Source organism: Mastomys coucha, unplaced genomic scaffold (assembly GCF_008632895.1).
Source record: "Mastomys coucha isolate ucsf_1 unplaced genomic scaffold, UCSF_Mcou_1 pScaffold15, whole genome shotgun sequence".
NCBI lineage: Eukaryota > Metazoa > Chordata > Mammalia > Rodentia > Muridae > Mastomys > Mastomys coucha.
In genome coordinates, this window is record NW_022196897.1 from 113,642,693 (window position 1) to 113,658,710 (window position 16,018).

Here is a 16,018-nt window from a genome sequence, read left to right on the forward strand (position 1 = left end):
CCAAAGCATATTAATTCATCCTTCATATTCAGGAGAAAACCCTGTGGAATTTTTATGTCAGCAGTGACAATCGAAGCCACCTGTAGGTAAGGTGGGGCCTTTAGCCCAGCCCAAATCATTGGAAACCGCAGACAGCAGCGGCAGCAGTGAAGCCTGTTCCTGGCATACCTCCTCTGCAGAAGCACAAAGAGACCGAAGACTCAGCAGTCTTCAGAGGGGCTCATTATAGCGATAGTCCAAGTACAGATTTGTAAAAACACAAACTGTGGTTAATATGTCCAGTGACACTCAACAAGAGATGCTCCTTTGCCAGTTATCAATTATAAGTAGCCTCTTCCTTGGGGTGGGGCTGCTTCCCTTCTCAGTGCTGGGATCCCAGGCTTGAATCTGTATGGCCTTGTGCTCGGTACCATGGTCTCTGTGAGTCCATATGTGCATCAGTCCTGTTGTGTCTGGACTGATGAAGAGCATGTTCCTTAGTCATCCATCCCCCCCTCTGACTCTTACAGTCTCTCTACTTCTTCTTCCATATAGATCCCCAAGACTCAAGGGGAACTTGATAAAGATATCCCACATAGGCTTGAGTGTTCCAAAGTTTCTCCTTTGTGACACAATGTCTGGTTCTGGGTCTCTGTGTTAATTCCCATCTACTGCAAGCTTCTAGGATGGATCTCCTAAGGAAGGAGAAAGAGCATAGTGTATATGGAAACTAGGATAGGAGGATTACTCAGGGACGTTTGGAAGGGACAGGTAATACTATGTGCCATTTGAAAAACCATATGGAAACCTACTGCTATAGAGGTTTCCTAAAATATACATATAGGAAAGGAATCCAAACAGAGTCACCATATATTGAGGAGGACAATGCCCATACCATGTGACTTCTTATGTCACCAAGTAAAATTTCGTGCAAGGAATGGGCTGTATCTTGTTGTGTTGTTGACCAAAAGGGTCCCATGGGACTCCCAAACAACACAGGCTATTGCCAAGGCTATAGACCATACTTCACAACTTGAGGGTAGGGCCTATTGCTGAAGACAACACATGTCATTCATTTTTATCTTATGTGTATAAGTGTTTGCATGTCTTATAAGTGAAGATATGTCTTACACATGTAGTGCAATGTCCTCAGTGGCCAGAAAATGGCATTGGATCCCTTGGGACTGGAGTTTCAGAATGTTCTGAACCATCTTTGTGAGTGCTTGAAATTAATCACACATCCTCTGGAAGAAAAGCCAGTAGGATAACAGTTGAACTAGCCCCTCTGATACATAAACTTTGAGGGCACGAGTTGCCATAAGAGAAGCAATGAATAGGTGACAGCTGTCTTTGATGGGGACGTTCCCCAAGAATAGCACTTGCTTGGAACTTAATTTAAAAAATATTACACACAGAAGAGAAGTTAGGAGAATGGAGAGCCCGAGAACCAAAACACTACTCAATTATGTCTTCTAGAAATGACAGGAAAGCTGCACCCGTGAAATCTCAGCATGGTCAGCCAAACAAGACTTGCATAAAGACAACAGTTGGCATGCCAACATGGATGGGGGAAGTCTCACAAGGCCCCACCCCTAGGTGATGACAATCAATAGCTGCTATGAGAGGGCAAATCAGGTTTCTTCGGGGACAAACTCATGGTTGGTTATCTTTAGATAATCACTCCTAAACATATATACATAGAAGCAACACTAAGTTGACTCAGTAGGTGTTTTACATGTACATAAGTGTATGCATGCATGTATGTAACAATAATAATTAAAGAAAAGGTCAAGAATTTGAGTGGGAGTGCATGGACATGAGCAGTGTTAGAGTGGGAGAGAAGGGGTAGAATGATGTCAATACAGGACTTACGGAGTTCTCTAGAATTATTTTTTAATTAAAAGTGTTACTTAAGAGAATATTTGAATCTATGGCACCAGTAATGTTGAATTAGGAAAAACATGTAGCAGAGGCGAGCCAAGTAAAGACTAACTTTTATGTAGGACTCGAAAGTGCTTTTGTATTCTTGGAGTGCAGCGTTATTTCCATACTTGTCAACCATGGAACTGTCACAGCATCCTGGGAGATGAGCAGGAAGGAGTCTGCCTCCTCAGAACTACAATGGGGGCAAATGGGGTTGCTCAAAGGCCTCCTTGTTGGATTTCTAGGCTGTCAATTTGGAGCATGAAAGTGTTCTCAAAAGGGAGAGAATGAGGAAGCTGGTACACCTCCATCACCTCCCCACCTCCAGCATCTTCCACCTCCAGCATCTCCCCTTCTATCACCTACCACCTCCATCATCTCTCTATCATCTCCCCCTCCATCACCTCCTCCTACATCACCTCTTCTTCCGTCATCTCCCCCTCCATCATCTCTCCCCATCATCTCTCCCATCATCTCCCCCTACATCACCTCTGCCTCTATCAACTCCCCCTCTATCATCTCCCCCATATCACCTCCTCCTATATTACCTCTCCCTCCATCATCTCCCTCTCCATCATCTCTCCCCATCATCTCCCCCATCATCTCCCCCTACATCACCTCTGCCTCTATCATCTCCCCCTACATCACCTCCCACCTCCATCATACTCCTCTATTATCTTCCCCTCCATCACCTCCCACTTTCATCATACTCCATATCTCTCCCTCCATAACCTCCCCCTCCATAACCTCCCCCTCCATCATCTCCCATCTTCATCACCTACCATCTCCATCATCTCCCACTTCCATTAATTCCCACCTCCATAACCTCCCACCTCCATAACCTCCTCCTCCATCACCTCCCCCTCGATCACCTCCCACCTCCAACAACTCCCACCTCCATAACCTCCCCCTCCATCATCTCCCCCTCCATCACCTCCTACCTCCATCATCTCCTATCTCCATAACCTCCTAACTCTATCACCTCCTCCTCCATCATCTCCCACCTTCTTCCTTCCCTATTACCTCCCCCTCCACCACCTCCCTCTCAATCATCTCCCCACCATCACTTCCCACCTTCATCATATCCTACCTTCATCACTTCCCCCTCCATTATCTCCCCCTCCATCATCTCCCTCTCCATCAACTCCCACCTTCATCATCTCCCACCTTCATCACCTCCCTCTCCATCATCTTCCCCATCCATCATACTCCCACCATACCCCTTTGCAGAAGGAACCTATAGTCTCCCAAGAAATCGTTAGCTTTTCTTCAAATAGGTTTGGGGTCCTTTGTCAGTGGAGAATGCCCAGCAGGACAGTTCTGATAATTCTATATAAGATGGACAGGGATTCTGTGTCCCTGAAAGTGCCCTGGATGTTTCCGCCAGTATTTCAAGTTCCCTGGCTCCTCAGGTGTGATTCTCCTTAGGGCTAACCCATCCCCCACCCCTGTTTTATTCTAGCTGTTAGACTTTTTATCTAAACAGGTCCCTGCTTTCTTTGTCATGTTCCCTGGGGGGCAATCTTTAGTTTTTACTTCCAAAATATATTTAACAATAATTTAACAATTATTTCCCTGTAGATTTTATAACCTTCAGGTAACAATTTCAGGTTCTTACATCTTTAAGCTTTTATTTCCTTTTCCTCCTGTGTCAACTGTGTTATCTTCTGTGTGTACTTTTGAGTAATGATCTCTATGATTTACGTAAAGTCAAAGGGAATTACTTCACCTTACAAGGCACTCTGGAGAGACTTCAGGATGGGGCCATCCCTAAACTGAAAGCCTTGCTTGAGGCTTCTTCAAAAGATCCATACAATTTGGGGAGGAATTACTTCACCTGCCTGTTCCCTAGCATCCAGCTTGTTGTGGCAAGGTCTCCTGTTAAGGTTTTTACCTAGTGTTGTCTCTGGTGTTTTACTGTCATCCCCTCCAGCCCTCTCCTCAGCCACTGTCCCTCTGTCAAAGAGAAAGTCCAGGTCTACTGGAAATGGCACATGGCTTCAGAGGAAATGCAATTTTCTCTCTTATTTCTCCAACTTTTCTTAAAATTGCTTTTATTGTTTTGTCAAATCACTGATGCTTTGAAGATGCTTCCCAAATATTCTTATAATATTCGGCAGAAAAGTTAGTGTGAGTCAACAAGAACTACAACAGCAGCAACAACAACAAGAAAACTACTTTCAGGAACAGACAGGCTACCTGGCATCATTCCACACAATCCTCCACCCTGTGAATGGTTTTTGTTTTTCCTCCCTCTCTAATGAGGAAACAAGCTCAGAGTGAAACAGGAGCCAGCCAAAGTTATAGAGGCCTGCATTTTCCCACCTCCAAGCCTCTGTATTAATGTGCTTGCTAGGAAATGGTACCAGCAAGCAACAGCAAACGTGCTGGCGTCCATTCTTGGCTCCTAGCCACTTGTTGAAAAAAGGAGCAGTAAATCTTGGAAGATGGCTAGGACTGGGACAAAAGGTGAAAATAACTGGAGCTGGAGAGATGGCTCAGCCATGAAAAGTGTGCACCCGTGTGAGGAGGCTCACGGTGGCCTGTAACTCCAGCTCCAGAGGAATCTGACGCCCTCTTCTGGCCGCTTAGGGCACTGCTCTTGATGTGCACATACTCCACACAGAGACATTCACATATACTTAATTGAAAATAAAATAAATATTTTTAAAGACATAGATTATGCAGAGGAGAAATCTGTCAGATTTCACCATATAGAAGTGTGTAATATTACTTCCACTAATAGCAAAACCAACACCGAAGGAAGTTTTCCAGGTATGTGTTGTTATGGGCTGCAGATCAAACGAGGACCTTCTTCAGTATAGTAGAGATGATACTTAACAAAGTGTTGAATTAGGTTCTGTTTCCTGCTAAACTTGAAACATAGATGTCAATGATTCACAGATGCTAAAGGATTTGCCAGGAATCAAGGGAGACTTGGGAAGCCCAGGCCCAGTAAGAAGGCTAACCTTCTACCTTTCAGAGGCCATAGGAGATCAAAAATGAGAATTCTAGTGGTCAAACACCAAAAACCCATTCACAAAATGAGAAGAGAAATACCAGCTAGGACTCTGTCCAAGAAATTTTGACACCCCTAACCACACATTCCAAGCACATTGCACTACTCCACCCAAATGCTGTTCTATTTTGAGTTAGGATGCATTTCTACTGGAGCCAAGCCCACCTGAGCTCTTCTCCTATGACTCGTAGAATGTTTTCTCCGATGCTCCCAGGCAGAGACCATGTTTTGCTTTGCCTCATTTATAAGACAAAGCAGAGAGCAGACCCAGCAGCATTGGTCTTCCCTGCAGGACAAGAAGGCTCACTTCCCCACCAGGGTGGAGGAGAGCTTCTGGGAGTGTGCTGATGGGGTGTGACCTGGGCTCTTGGCTCTGCCTGCTCCTACTAGACTGACCCTTCCGGCCGGAGTTAAAGTTTCAGTTCAGTCAATCAGACAGTTGAATTGCTGGAGAGAAGAAGCATTCAAGACTAATGATTGATAGGCCCTTCCTGTAGGTCCCAGTACCACTGGCACAGGGCTTCATTCTTAAATATGGCTTGGAGTAAGAATGTGCAGAAGCGTCCCTTAAGCAAGGATCTCTGAGCCACTGTTCGAATTCAGGAGCTGGGTGATGCTCGTTTGTACCTTACAGGTTTTCATTTATTTATGTTTAGTGCATGTATTCACTCAAGTTACTCATTTATTTTGAACTAGGCATAGGCTAGAAATGCAAATGCTAATTTGGAGAAGAAAAAGCAACAGAAAAAAATTAGGGGGAGAGCTGTAAGTGGGAAAGATGGTGTGGGATATGAACCCTTCACCTCAGCCTTAGCTTCCAGGAGAATGTCTGCCCCACACTCGAAGTCATGAAGCTCAGAAAGGGTTCGCGGAGATTTTACCTTCTGCAGAGGCTTCCATGGCTGTTTTCTATGCTCCTTGGGATGCCTTTTTTTTTTTTTTTGAAGAACACTTAGATCTCCCATCCCTGTTTGTCTTTGCCCAAGGCAGCTCAGCAGATGTTCAGATGGCAAGGTCAGTACAGCATGAGCTGAGGTTTCAAGCAGTGGGTGTTGAAAAAAAATCCACAGGAGTAAGAAACTGAGGCAGGGCACCTTGCTCTAAAGCCTCAGTCGGCTACTGCTGACTCTGTCTCCTTTGTCAGACGTGTAAGAAAAGATCCCTGCTTCCCACCGGCTTAAGCCCATCTGTTGTGGCTTCTGGCAAGCACTGAGGTATAGAAACTCCGCTGTGACATCCCTGCCAAAGGGGAAAGGTGGTGAGAGCTAGTCCGCTAGGGAAAGGGGACACAGGTCCTGCTGGGGACCAAGGTCAAGGAGTAGGTAGGGGTGTTGCTTTGGAATGGTGTTCCTGGACATGTAAGTAGAAAGGCTTGAAATCCTGTAGGAAGTGAAAGGGTAACCAGAATGGGGCTGAACCCACTGCCTCCTCTGTAGGACTGCTGGTGCCCCTCCGGAGGATGACAGGGAACAACCAGAGTATCTGTCCTAGCCAAACATCAATTCCTAGAACCAAAGACCTTAAAACAGGGAGATGGGAAGACTGTTAGTGCTGCACATCACTGCTACGGACTGGGGATGCCTCCTTCTCCTTTCCCCTCCTGACCCCTGTGCGCATCGGTGACATGAAACACTAGCTTGAACTGATAAAATGGAGTCATTGAGCTGCGGTTAAGAAAATATACATGGGGGTTGGTTTCTTCTGTTTAACCAGTAGCAGAAGATCATGAGGCCATACCTAACCTCCCATCCTGGTTTCCACCTGGCAGCCACCTGGTCAGACATCATGCCCACAGTAGAGCTTTGTGTATCTGGGAAATGAACCAGGATCACTCTATTTCCTTTGTTCAAGAGCAGTAGATGAGGCAAGTTGTTTTGCAGGTATCCAGCTTCTGAGTTCTTCCAGGGCCAGCAGCCTGGGCTCCTCAGGGAGATGCCTCATGTGCTGGGCAAGCGGGTCACTCTTCTCTCTGAGGATTCACACCCTTAACCCAGGCTTCACAAGTTTCTGATGGTTGGAATTTGTACCTAAGAGGGATTGTACTGTACCAAGAAGACTTTTTAGGAGTTGGAGCCCACCGGACACCAGTCACAGTTATAGACAGTGATCTTAGGATTCCTGTAAAATGTAGTGGATTTCACTTGAAACAGAAACAAATAATGCTTAGTGCATCCATTTTGATGTAAATTAGCCCTTATCTCCTTGTGGTTGCCTTTCATTTCCTGAAGGTAAGTTGTTTATTCCCTTCAATTCTTATTTTTAATACTTATTCATTTATTTTTATGTACGTGTATGTGCCTGCATGGGCTTATGTGCACCATGTTCATGCTATACCTGAGAAGGCCAGTAGAGGGTGTTAGATCCTCCTGAACTGGAGTTACAGGCAGTTAGCTGCCAGATGTGGGTGCTGAGAACCTAACAAGTCATCTGCCATAGTAGTAAATGCTCTTAACTACTAAACCATCTCTCCAGCACTAGCCACTGCCCCATCCCTGTGTCTTCCCCTGCCTGTTCTTTCATTTAAAAAAAGAAAAAAGGAAAAGCATTGCTGTGTGGAGCTTAAAGTTTTCCCTTCCCTGGGAGACTCAAAATGCTTGGGACTTAGTAACCAGATAAGGAGAGTATGTGGGGGTGACAGAGAAGGGACAAGTATGACTTGTGGGAGCTAGTACATCTGTGAGAAGCTGAGGCTTTTGCATCCTCATTTCCTGGGCAGCTAGTTGCTCACATGGCAGCCAGAGGCTCACACACAGCCACCGGGCACCCATTCTGTTAAGCTAATGAGTTACTGCTGAGCCAGTGTAATAAGAATGTCAGGTGTGAGCACAGGATTATTTTTTAAAGTCTTTTGGGAGGCAGATGTTCTATTTCTTAACCTGTGTGATAAATAAGTGTGTTCATTGTGGCATAATTTAGCAAGCTGCTGAGCTTAGATCTCTTTGTGCATACTGTATGCCAACCTTCAGCATACAAATCAGGGGAGGGCGCTTTGGGGGCTTATATAAAATTCTCTTGTTAGAATCTAACTTGAAATTTATGCTATGGTTTTGCTGGTCAATTTTTTCTGAATTAAATGTTTTGTTTGGGTAGAATTATACATTCACATGTACCTGTCAAGAGTAATGCACAGCAGTTTCACAATTCTTTACCTAGTTCCCCTGTTTGGAAATACCTCGTGCAGGGTAGTGTTTCCATCACCACAGGAACCCTCTCGTGGCTCTCTTGTGGTCATATCCCCTTTATCCCCTCTCTTTAATCCCAGGTCACCTGTACCACTCTGTTCTTCATTTGCATAATAACCTTCTCAGTGATGGGTCTCATAACATACCTGCTTCAGAATCAGCTTTCCCCTTCTACATCATTTCCTGGAGATACAGCTATGCTGTTTCATGTATCAAGATCCTGATTTATGGGCTGGAGAGATGGCTCGGTGGTTAAGAGTACTGACTGCTCTTCCAGAGGTTCTGAGTTCAATTCCCAGCAACCACACGGTGGCTCACAACCATTTGTAATGGGATCTGATGCCCTCTTCTGGTGTTTCTGAAGACAGCTATAGAGTACTCATATACATAAAGTGAATTTTTTTTTTTTAAAAAAAGGAACCTGATTTATAATTACTGAATAGTATTTCACACTGTGGGTGTACAACAGTGTGAACAACCAGTCTAGTTTTTAACAGTTAAAACCACTTTTAAAAAAAAGTTAAAACCACTTGGATTTTGGTTTTAAAATGTTGGTATACAGGATTTTGTACATATAGAAATTCTAATTTCTCCAGAGTAAATGCCCAGGAACTCTTGCTAGATCATACAGTGGATTCGTGTTCGTATTTTAAAGGCCTGGACATCCTTCCTTGCTAGAATGAACATGACATCTTTACATACCTGTAGTCATGTGATCCAGGTTTCTTGTTTTCTGAGCTTGAGTGCAGCAATTGGCTATTTTTTATTTTCACCGCCCTGGATAGTATGCAGATACTGGTCTTTGTGTGCAAGCCTGCTTATAACCAGCCACTGGAGCATTTTTACGAGGCTACCTGAGTCTCCACCCATTAGTGCTCTTATCTGTGTCGTCTCTACGCTGGCCTCCCTGTTTGTCATCTTATTTTAGCCTGACATTTTCCTGGCTCTGACTATGATGCGTATCTTTTGATTGAAACTTGAATGTTTGAGGCTTTATGTCACAAAACAATCTGGATCTGTGTACGTGTCTTTAGCTAGCTTCCTCTAGCACTGTGGGGGAATGGTAGGGGTATCTCATCTTAGCACCATGTGATAGACATAAAAATTCTGAATTCCCTACCCCATCTCTGTTGATAGATGTTCTAGTTAGCATTTTAACTGCCAACTCAACTGTCTGGAGCAGTGGTTCTTCGCCTTCCTAAGGCTGCCACCATTTAATACAGTTTTTTATGTTGTAGGGACCCCCAACCATAAAAAATTATATTGTGGCTACTTCATAACTGTAATTTTGCTACTATTATGAATTGTATTGTAGATATCTGTGTTTTCAATGGTCTTGGGTAGCTGATCTCTGTGAAAGAGCCATTTGGGCCCCAAAGAAGTTACAACCCACAGGTTAAGAACTGCTTGCTGGTCTAGGGTAACCTGAGAAAGTGGTCTCAGCTGAGGGATAGCTCAGATTAGGTTGCCATGGGACACTATCTTGATGATTAATTGATGCAGAAGGGCCCATACCACTGTGGGCAGCACCATTCCCTGGGTTGTATAAGCTAGCTAGCTCAGCATCAGTGAGCCAGCAAGCAACAGTGTTCCTCCACAGTTGCTACTTCAAGCTTCTACTTTGGTTCCTCCCAGACCTGAGAGTAAACCCTTTCCTACCCTTAGTTGCTTTAGTCAGAATGTTTAAACCCAGCAACAGAAAGGAAACTCTAGGGTGAAGGGGGTTCAACTTGGCCTCACCAATTCCTCTGGTAGGGAGAGACAGGAAGATTGCATCACTTTCCCCAAGTGGCCTGGTCACTTTCATGTTAATGCTAAGTTCTCATCAGGCTTTCTCTGACCTTATGTGGGAGAGGAAAGGGGCTTTCTCCTGCCAGGAGGTAGAATGCATGGCTCCCCATGAGGATCTCACTACTACCTATTGGGATAGAAGACTATCTATATGGCCTGTTGAGGTATTGGGAGTGTGGACACAGCTTTCTCTGTGTGGCTTAGATGAGCTAGAACAGTCATATAGCAAAACTCTGTGTAGTGAGGCTGCCCTTACCTGATGCTTTGGCAAGAAACAGCACATGTTTGTTGGAGTATTTGTCAACATCTGTTGGTATCTCTACACTGGGGAAATTACCACTAATACTGTATTAGTCAGGGTTTTATAGAGTCACAAAGCTCGTGGAATGTCTCTATATATTAAGGGAATTTATTGTAATGATTTCCAGCTAACCCGGCAGCTATAAGTGGGAAGTCCAAGGGTCTAGTAGTCACTCAGTCCCATGAGGCTGGTTGCCTCAGCTGGTCTTCTGTATATGCTGGAATCCTGGGAAAGTATGTTCCAACATATGTGCTGGCAAGGAAAGTGCAAGCAGGCAGAGAACGAACCCTTCCTTCTTCTATTGTCCTTATGTAGACTTCCAGCAGAAGGTGTGGCCCAGATTAAAGGTATGTACTGGATTTGGAACTTGCTCTGTCCCAGGCTGGCCTCTACTCAGAGATCTGCTTACCTCTGTCTTCCTGGGATTAATTGTGTTTACTACCTTGGCTGGTCCTAAGCTTTTCATGGCCACTATGCCTTGAGATCCAGATCAAAAGCACATGTCATACTATGTCAAGATCTGAGTCAAAAGCCTGTGTCTTCCAACCTCAAGATCTGGATCACAGGTGCGCCCTCCATTTCTGGGTTGTAGTTCGTTCCAGATATAGTCAAGTTGGCAACCAGAGATACCTTCCCAGTCACCCAGGAGTCCATAGGCCCTAGAGATCTGTTTCCCTCTTCATTCTTTCAAGTCCACTCAGGCTTGTTTTACTAAAGTATCTAGGGTGTCCACTGTGGTTAAGGGAATAGGGACTCCATCTTCTCAGAATGAGCATTGATAGTGACTTTTGTGCAAAGAAAAGTGTGGTCAGATAGGATGGGATTTACACAAGTGCGCTGGAAGTAAGCCTCAAGCATACCAGAGCAGCATGCTCCCACTGAGTCATGGCTATAGCCCAATCAGAGTCCTTTCTAGAGGACTTTCAGAATCCCTCAGGCCCTAGATCAGTTGACTCTGGGAGTCCCATTTTACCTGAGCCATTTCGGGTCCCTTAACCTCATGCTAAAGAGTCATCCTTGTTGCTTATAGCTTTTGCTACCCCACCTAAGCAGTGGGAATGGACCATGCCACCAGCCCCTGCCCAGAGAATATTGGATCTGAGGATGAAAAACAGACACACACAGTTGTTCAATTTCAGCTTGCCTTATTGGCTCAATTGCAGGGCATTATTAATCTCTGCAGCTAGCATGCTCTCCCCAATACTCTTAGCTCAGCACTCTAAATCTGTCCTCAACTTTAGTTGCTCAGTTAGTTAGCTCCAGCTCAATACCCCATCCTCCCCTCTGGAGAACCAGCCTATGGCCACTTCTCCCAAGATTTCACATGACTGGTCACCTTTTGTCCCTCCAAAACATGGCAAAAACTCTTTCCTCCCCTTATGTCTGCTAGCTTGCCTGCAGGAACCTAGACGTCCTGTCTATTCCTTCTGCCCAGCAATTGGCCCATGTCATCTTTACTGATAGATCAAGAACCAACTGGGAAACAGGACCTTAGCATCAGAACCACCCCTACCCTTGCTACACTCTTTGACCTTGTGACCTTACTGCCTTTCATCTAATCTAGAGCATCCCAGGGGAGGTCCCTCTGGGAAGGGCTGTCCTTTTATGGTAAAATGAAGAAAACAAAATGCATTGTATTTTCCATTAAAAAATTATATTATTGGACCTGCGAGCAGGCTCAGGATCAAGGTACTTGCCACCTAGCCTGATGACCTGAGTTTAGTTCCTGGGTCCACATGATGGATGGGAAAAACAGACTACCGAACTACCAAAAGTTGTTCTCTTGCTTCCACATGCATGACATGGTATGTTTTAACACACACACACACTACATAAATGTAAACCTATGTGATTATGTTCTTCCTACATTGTAGGAGTCAAAATGCATACTTTATATATAGTGATGGTAGATGCTATTTTCTGTTATCTTTAACAAAAACTAAAGTTTAAAGTTTGCAGTCACATACTGCTTCCCCTAAAATTGCCTTTGTCTTTCTTTTTCTTCTAACTTAAACATTTTAATTAAAAATTAACATGGGAAAATGGGGCTACTTTGCAAACACTGAAATGTGTAAATTTTGGTGTACTTTGGTGAGTTTTGACAAAGGGCAGATGACATAACTCAAACTTTAATCATGTAAAAGTGTCCATTGCTGGAGAAGTTTCTGGGAGCTACTTTTCAGTCCCTGCCTTCCCTGTCCCCTGCAGTTCCAACTGTGTGTGTAACTCAGTTCTCCTGCTGCAGACCTTGGAGGAGCAGACAGACTAGCTCCCTCTGTGCAGTGTACCTCTGTGATGTGTTAGTCTATTCCTCTGTATCCATGCCCCCACCCCGCCCTGACTATGTAGACTTCTCTGGTCTCTCACTGTCTCTTCTCCAAGGCTCTTTGCTCTAAGACTCTGATGTGCCATGGCCTCCAGCAACTGGCCTTCACCTCCAGGTGACCTCAGGCACAGTCACTGATACAGAGTCCCATTGTCCCAGAGAGGCAGCAGGCACGGATACTAACAGGCGTGCTATCTCACCATGTTAATATTCATCTCTCTGACATCTGATCATGTTGAAAATCCTTTCAAGTGCTTATTGCTCATTCATATGCCTTAAGATTTTCATGAAATATATGATTTTGTCCCCTATCCTATTAAAAACTGCATAATGCTATGTGGTAGGAATTTGCTAGACACTGTAAATACGAGAAGTTTTAATTTTCCTATCCTGTGGCCTAATCATTTTCTTAATATCTTTTGATAGGCATCAAGCTTTAAGTTTGGTGGGATATAAGTTGTCAGTTTTTAATTTTTTACTAGTGCCCTTGTGCCTTTTCTGAAAGTTTTTGCCTAACTGAAGGCTATAAAGATATGCTCTTATGCTTTCCTAGAAAGCAAATGGCATTTGCTTTTACATCGTTGTCTACTTCCTAGCTCAAATTAATTTCTGAGCATAGGATAAGGTTGAGGTAAAGTGGGCTAACTGTCGTAAAATTAGCCAAGTATCTAGTCACAGCGTGTTAATAAACTTGCCTTTTCCCATTCAAGTATTTTGCCTTCTGTGGGGAGAATTGACTGAACATAAGATTATGAGACCATTGGGGATTTCATCTTTTACTCCATTCATTGAATTATCTATTATTTTTACTAATTTTGTCTTGATTGCTATAATCAATCTTATATTGGATAATACAAATCTCCTATTTACTGTATTCCTTTTCAAAATGATTTTGGCTACCCTATATTTTTGATTTCTCCATATGTTTTAAAATTGCCTGTATATTTCCTGCTTGCATTTACGTTGACTCTACTCTCGGTTTCGAAAGAGCTGATGCTCTAATGCTGTCTGTGAACATGGCGTGTCACTCCATCCACTCATTTCTCTCCAGCAGATCTTTTTAATTAGCAATAGAATTCTTGAGCATACTTCACTACATTAGGCCTTAATTTGCATGTTCCTAAAGCTATTAAATGGCGCATTTTTTGTTTGTTTGTTTGTTTTTGAGACAGGGTTTCTCTGTGTAGCCCTGGCTGTCCTGGAACTCACTCTGTAGACCAGGCTGGCCTCAAACTCAGAAATCTGCCTGCCTCTGCCTCCCAAGTGCTGGAATTAAGGGCGTGCACCATCACTACCCGGCTAAATAGCACATTTTAATTGCATATATTCCAATTATGTGTTCCAGATGTATCGTAGACACAATTATTCTTGTACATTGGCTTGTACACCTAAGCTTACTAAGTCCATACCCTACTAGACTCTCCTTAAGTATTCAACTTTAGAGTATGGATTTATTATTATTACCCAGAAGGTATGTGCCCTGGACTTTTGAGCTTCATGGATACAAATGCTTTTAATAGCAACTTGTAAGGGCCTCTAACTCTAGTCAGGATGCAAAAGGCATGGAGAGAACTTTGCTCCCATGTGAAGAAGATGCAGAATCCGTACAGAGCAAAGCTGTCCTAGGAAGCAGCGCTGTGCTCAAAATGATAAGTAGCTTCGTAGAGAAATGAGGTTCGTGGGGATAAACCAAAGCCCCTGATGCTTCAAACACAGGGTGAACGGAGGTCTAGAGAATGCAGACGGACAGAAGTGTGGGCCTATCGGATGGGGAAGACTCTAAAGGAAGAGCCAAAACAGTGAGAACCGGAGAACCAAGAAACCTGGAGCTCAGTAACCACGCTGCTCCAGCACTTTCGGAGTGGAGTGTTAGACTGGAGGTGGTGGGAACACAGAGGTGATCTGCAGGGGCCGCAGATATCCCTACAATCCAGCGGAGGGATTTAAGCACACACAGACATCTCAGTCTCAGAAGCACTCTGGAGACACTGAAGGGATGGCTGTATTTAGTGCTGTAATTCGTGGATTTTCTCTGCCTTTGAAGAAAGTTTTGTGACTGAAAATCACTCCCTCTCGGTTATGTGCTTATCAGACCAAACCATCAGTTGATTCAGATACCATATTCTCCGGTATTAAAAGGTGTGAAAGTGGCGTGCTGCAGTTCAGTGATAACCACCTAATTGAATATTCTTTCTCGTTTTGTGTAAATGCCTTTGTCTGTTAGAAATGCTACTAAGCGCAGCCCTGTGGTTACTTTAATTCCATTGCTGATCCTTTCATATGGTTTCCTGTATTCTGAAGGGAAGGCCAGGCCCACTTGACTTCTGTAGAAACTTTCCTCTTATGAATCAGCAGCAGTTTAAATCAATGTCAGACGCTTTTATTAAGTGGTTAAATCGATGCCTCTGTGTCAGCACTCTTGTTTTAGGTAATGGTGATTTAGCATTCTCACTAAAGGAAATGCCAGCATAAAGAAATCATATTTATTGCTAACTAGAGAATCTGTGATAATAATCATGGAAGGGCTGGGCAAGCATGAGATCCTGGGTTCAAGTCTGTGGATCACAAATCATCATCACCACCATCACCATCATCACCATCACTACTATCAGCAGCAGCAGCAACACTACCATTTTTTTTCATTTTCATGTGTGTGCAGCATGTGCGTGTGTGTGCGTGTGTGTGTGTGTGTGTGTGTGTGTGTAAGTGTTTTTATATTTGTGTGACCACAAATGTGTGTGCTTACTCATGTGTATGGGCATGCATGTAGAGGCCAGAGATTAATATCAAGAATTACCTTTTTTTAAAACTTTGTTTGCTTGTTTTGTTTTGTGGACAGGTTTTCCCTGTATAGTCCTGGCTGTCCTGGAACTCATTCTGTAGACCAGTCTGACCTCAAACTCACAGAGATTCCCCCCTGTCCCTGCTGCCCAAGTGCTGGGATCAAAGGCATGCGCCACCATGCCCCAGCCCAATGTTTTTTAATCCAATCAAGTTGGCAATCAGAATTAGTCATGATACAAATCTTCCAGGTAGGGACTGAGTCAGAACAAGGTGTTTAGTGAGAAGATCAGTTATATGTCACAGCAGGGACAAAGATATTAACTGATAGCCACAATAACACAGAAGCTGGACATGGTGGTGCACACCTTTAATCCCAGCACTTGAGAGGCAGAGATGGGCAGATATTTGTTAGTTTGAGAACAGCCTGTTCTATCTAGGCTAGCCAGGGCTACACAGTGTGACCTGGTATCAAAAATAAAACAAAAGTAATACAGAAACTTCATTTTACTAATAGCTTGAATTCTGTCCCCATCACATCTTTAGATTAAACAATATTTTCTCATTTATTTGAAGATTCCCTTTCCTTTGTATGTATGTGCCTGGATGTAAGTGTGGAACCTGTGGGAGCCAGTGCTTTCCTTAGTAGCTCTCCACCTCTCCTCCCTCTCCCTCTCCCTCTCCCTCTCCCTCTCCCTCTTCCCCCTCTCCCTCTC

At 44.0% G+C, this 16,018-nt stretch overlaps 1 protein-coding gene across 2 annotated transcripts in view; it reads left to right on the plus strand.

Moving 5' to 3' along the window:
• Positions 1–16,018, plus strand: part of Acoxl (acyl-CoA oxidase like) — a 290,661-nt gene that overhangs the window by 269,635 nt on the left and 5,008 nt on the right. The gene's annotated exons all lie outside the window — the stretch shown is intronic.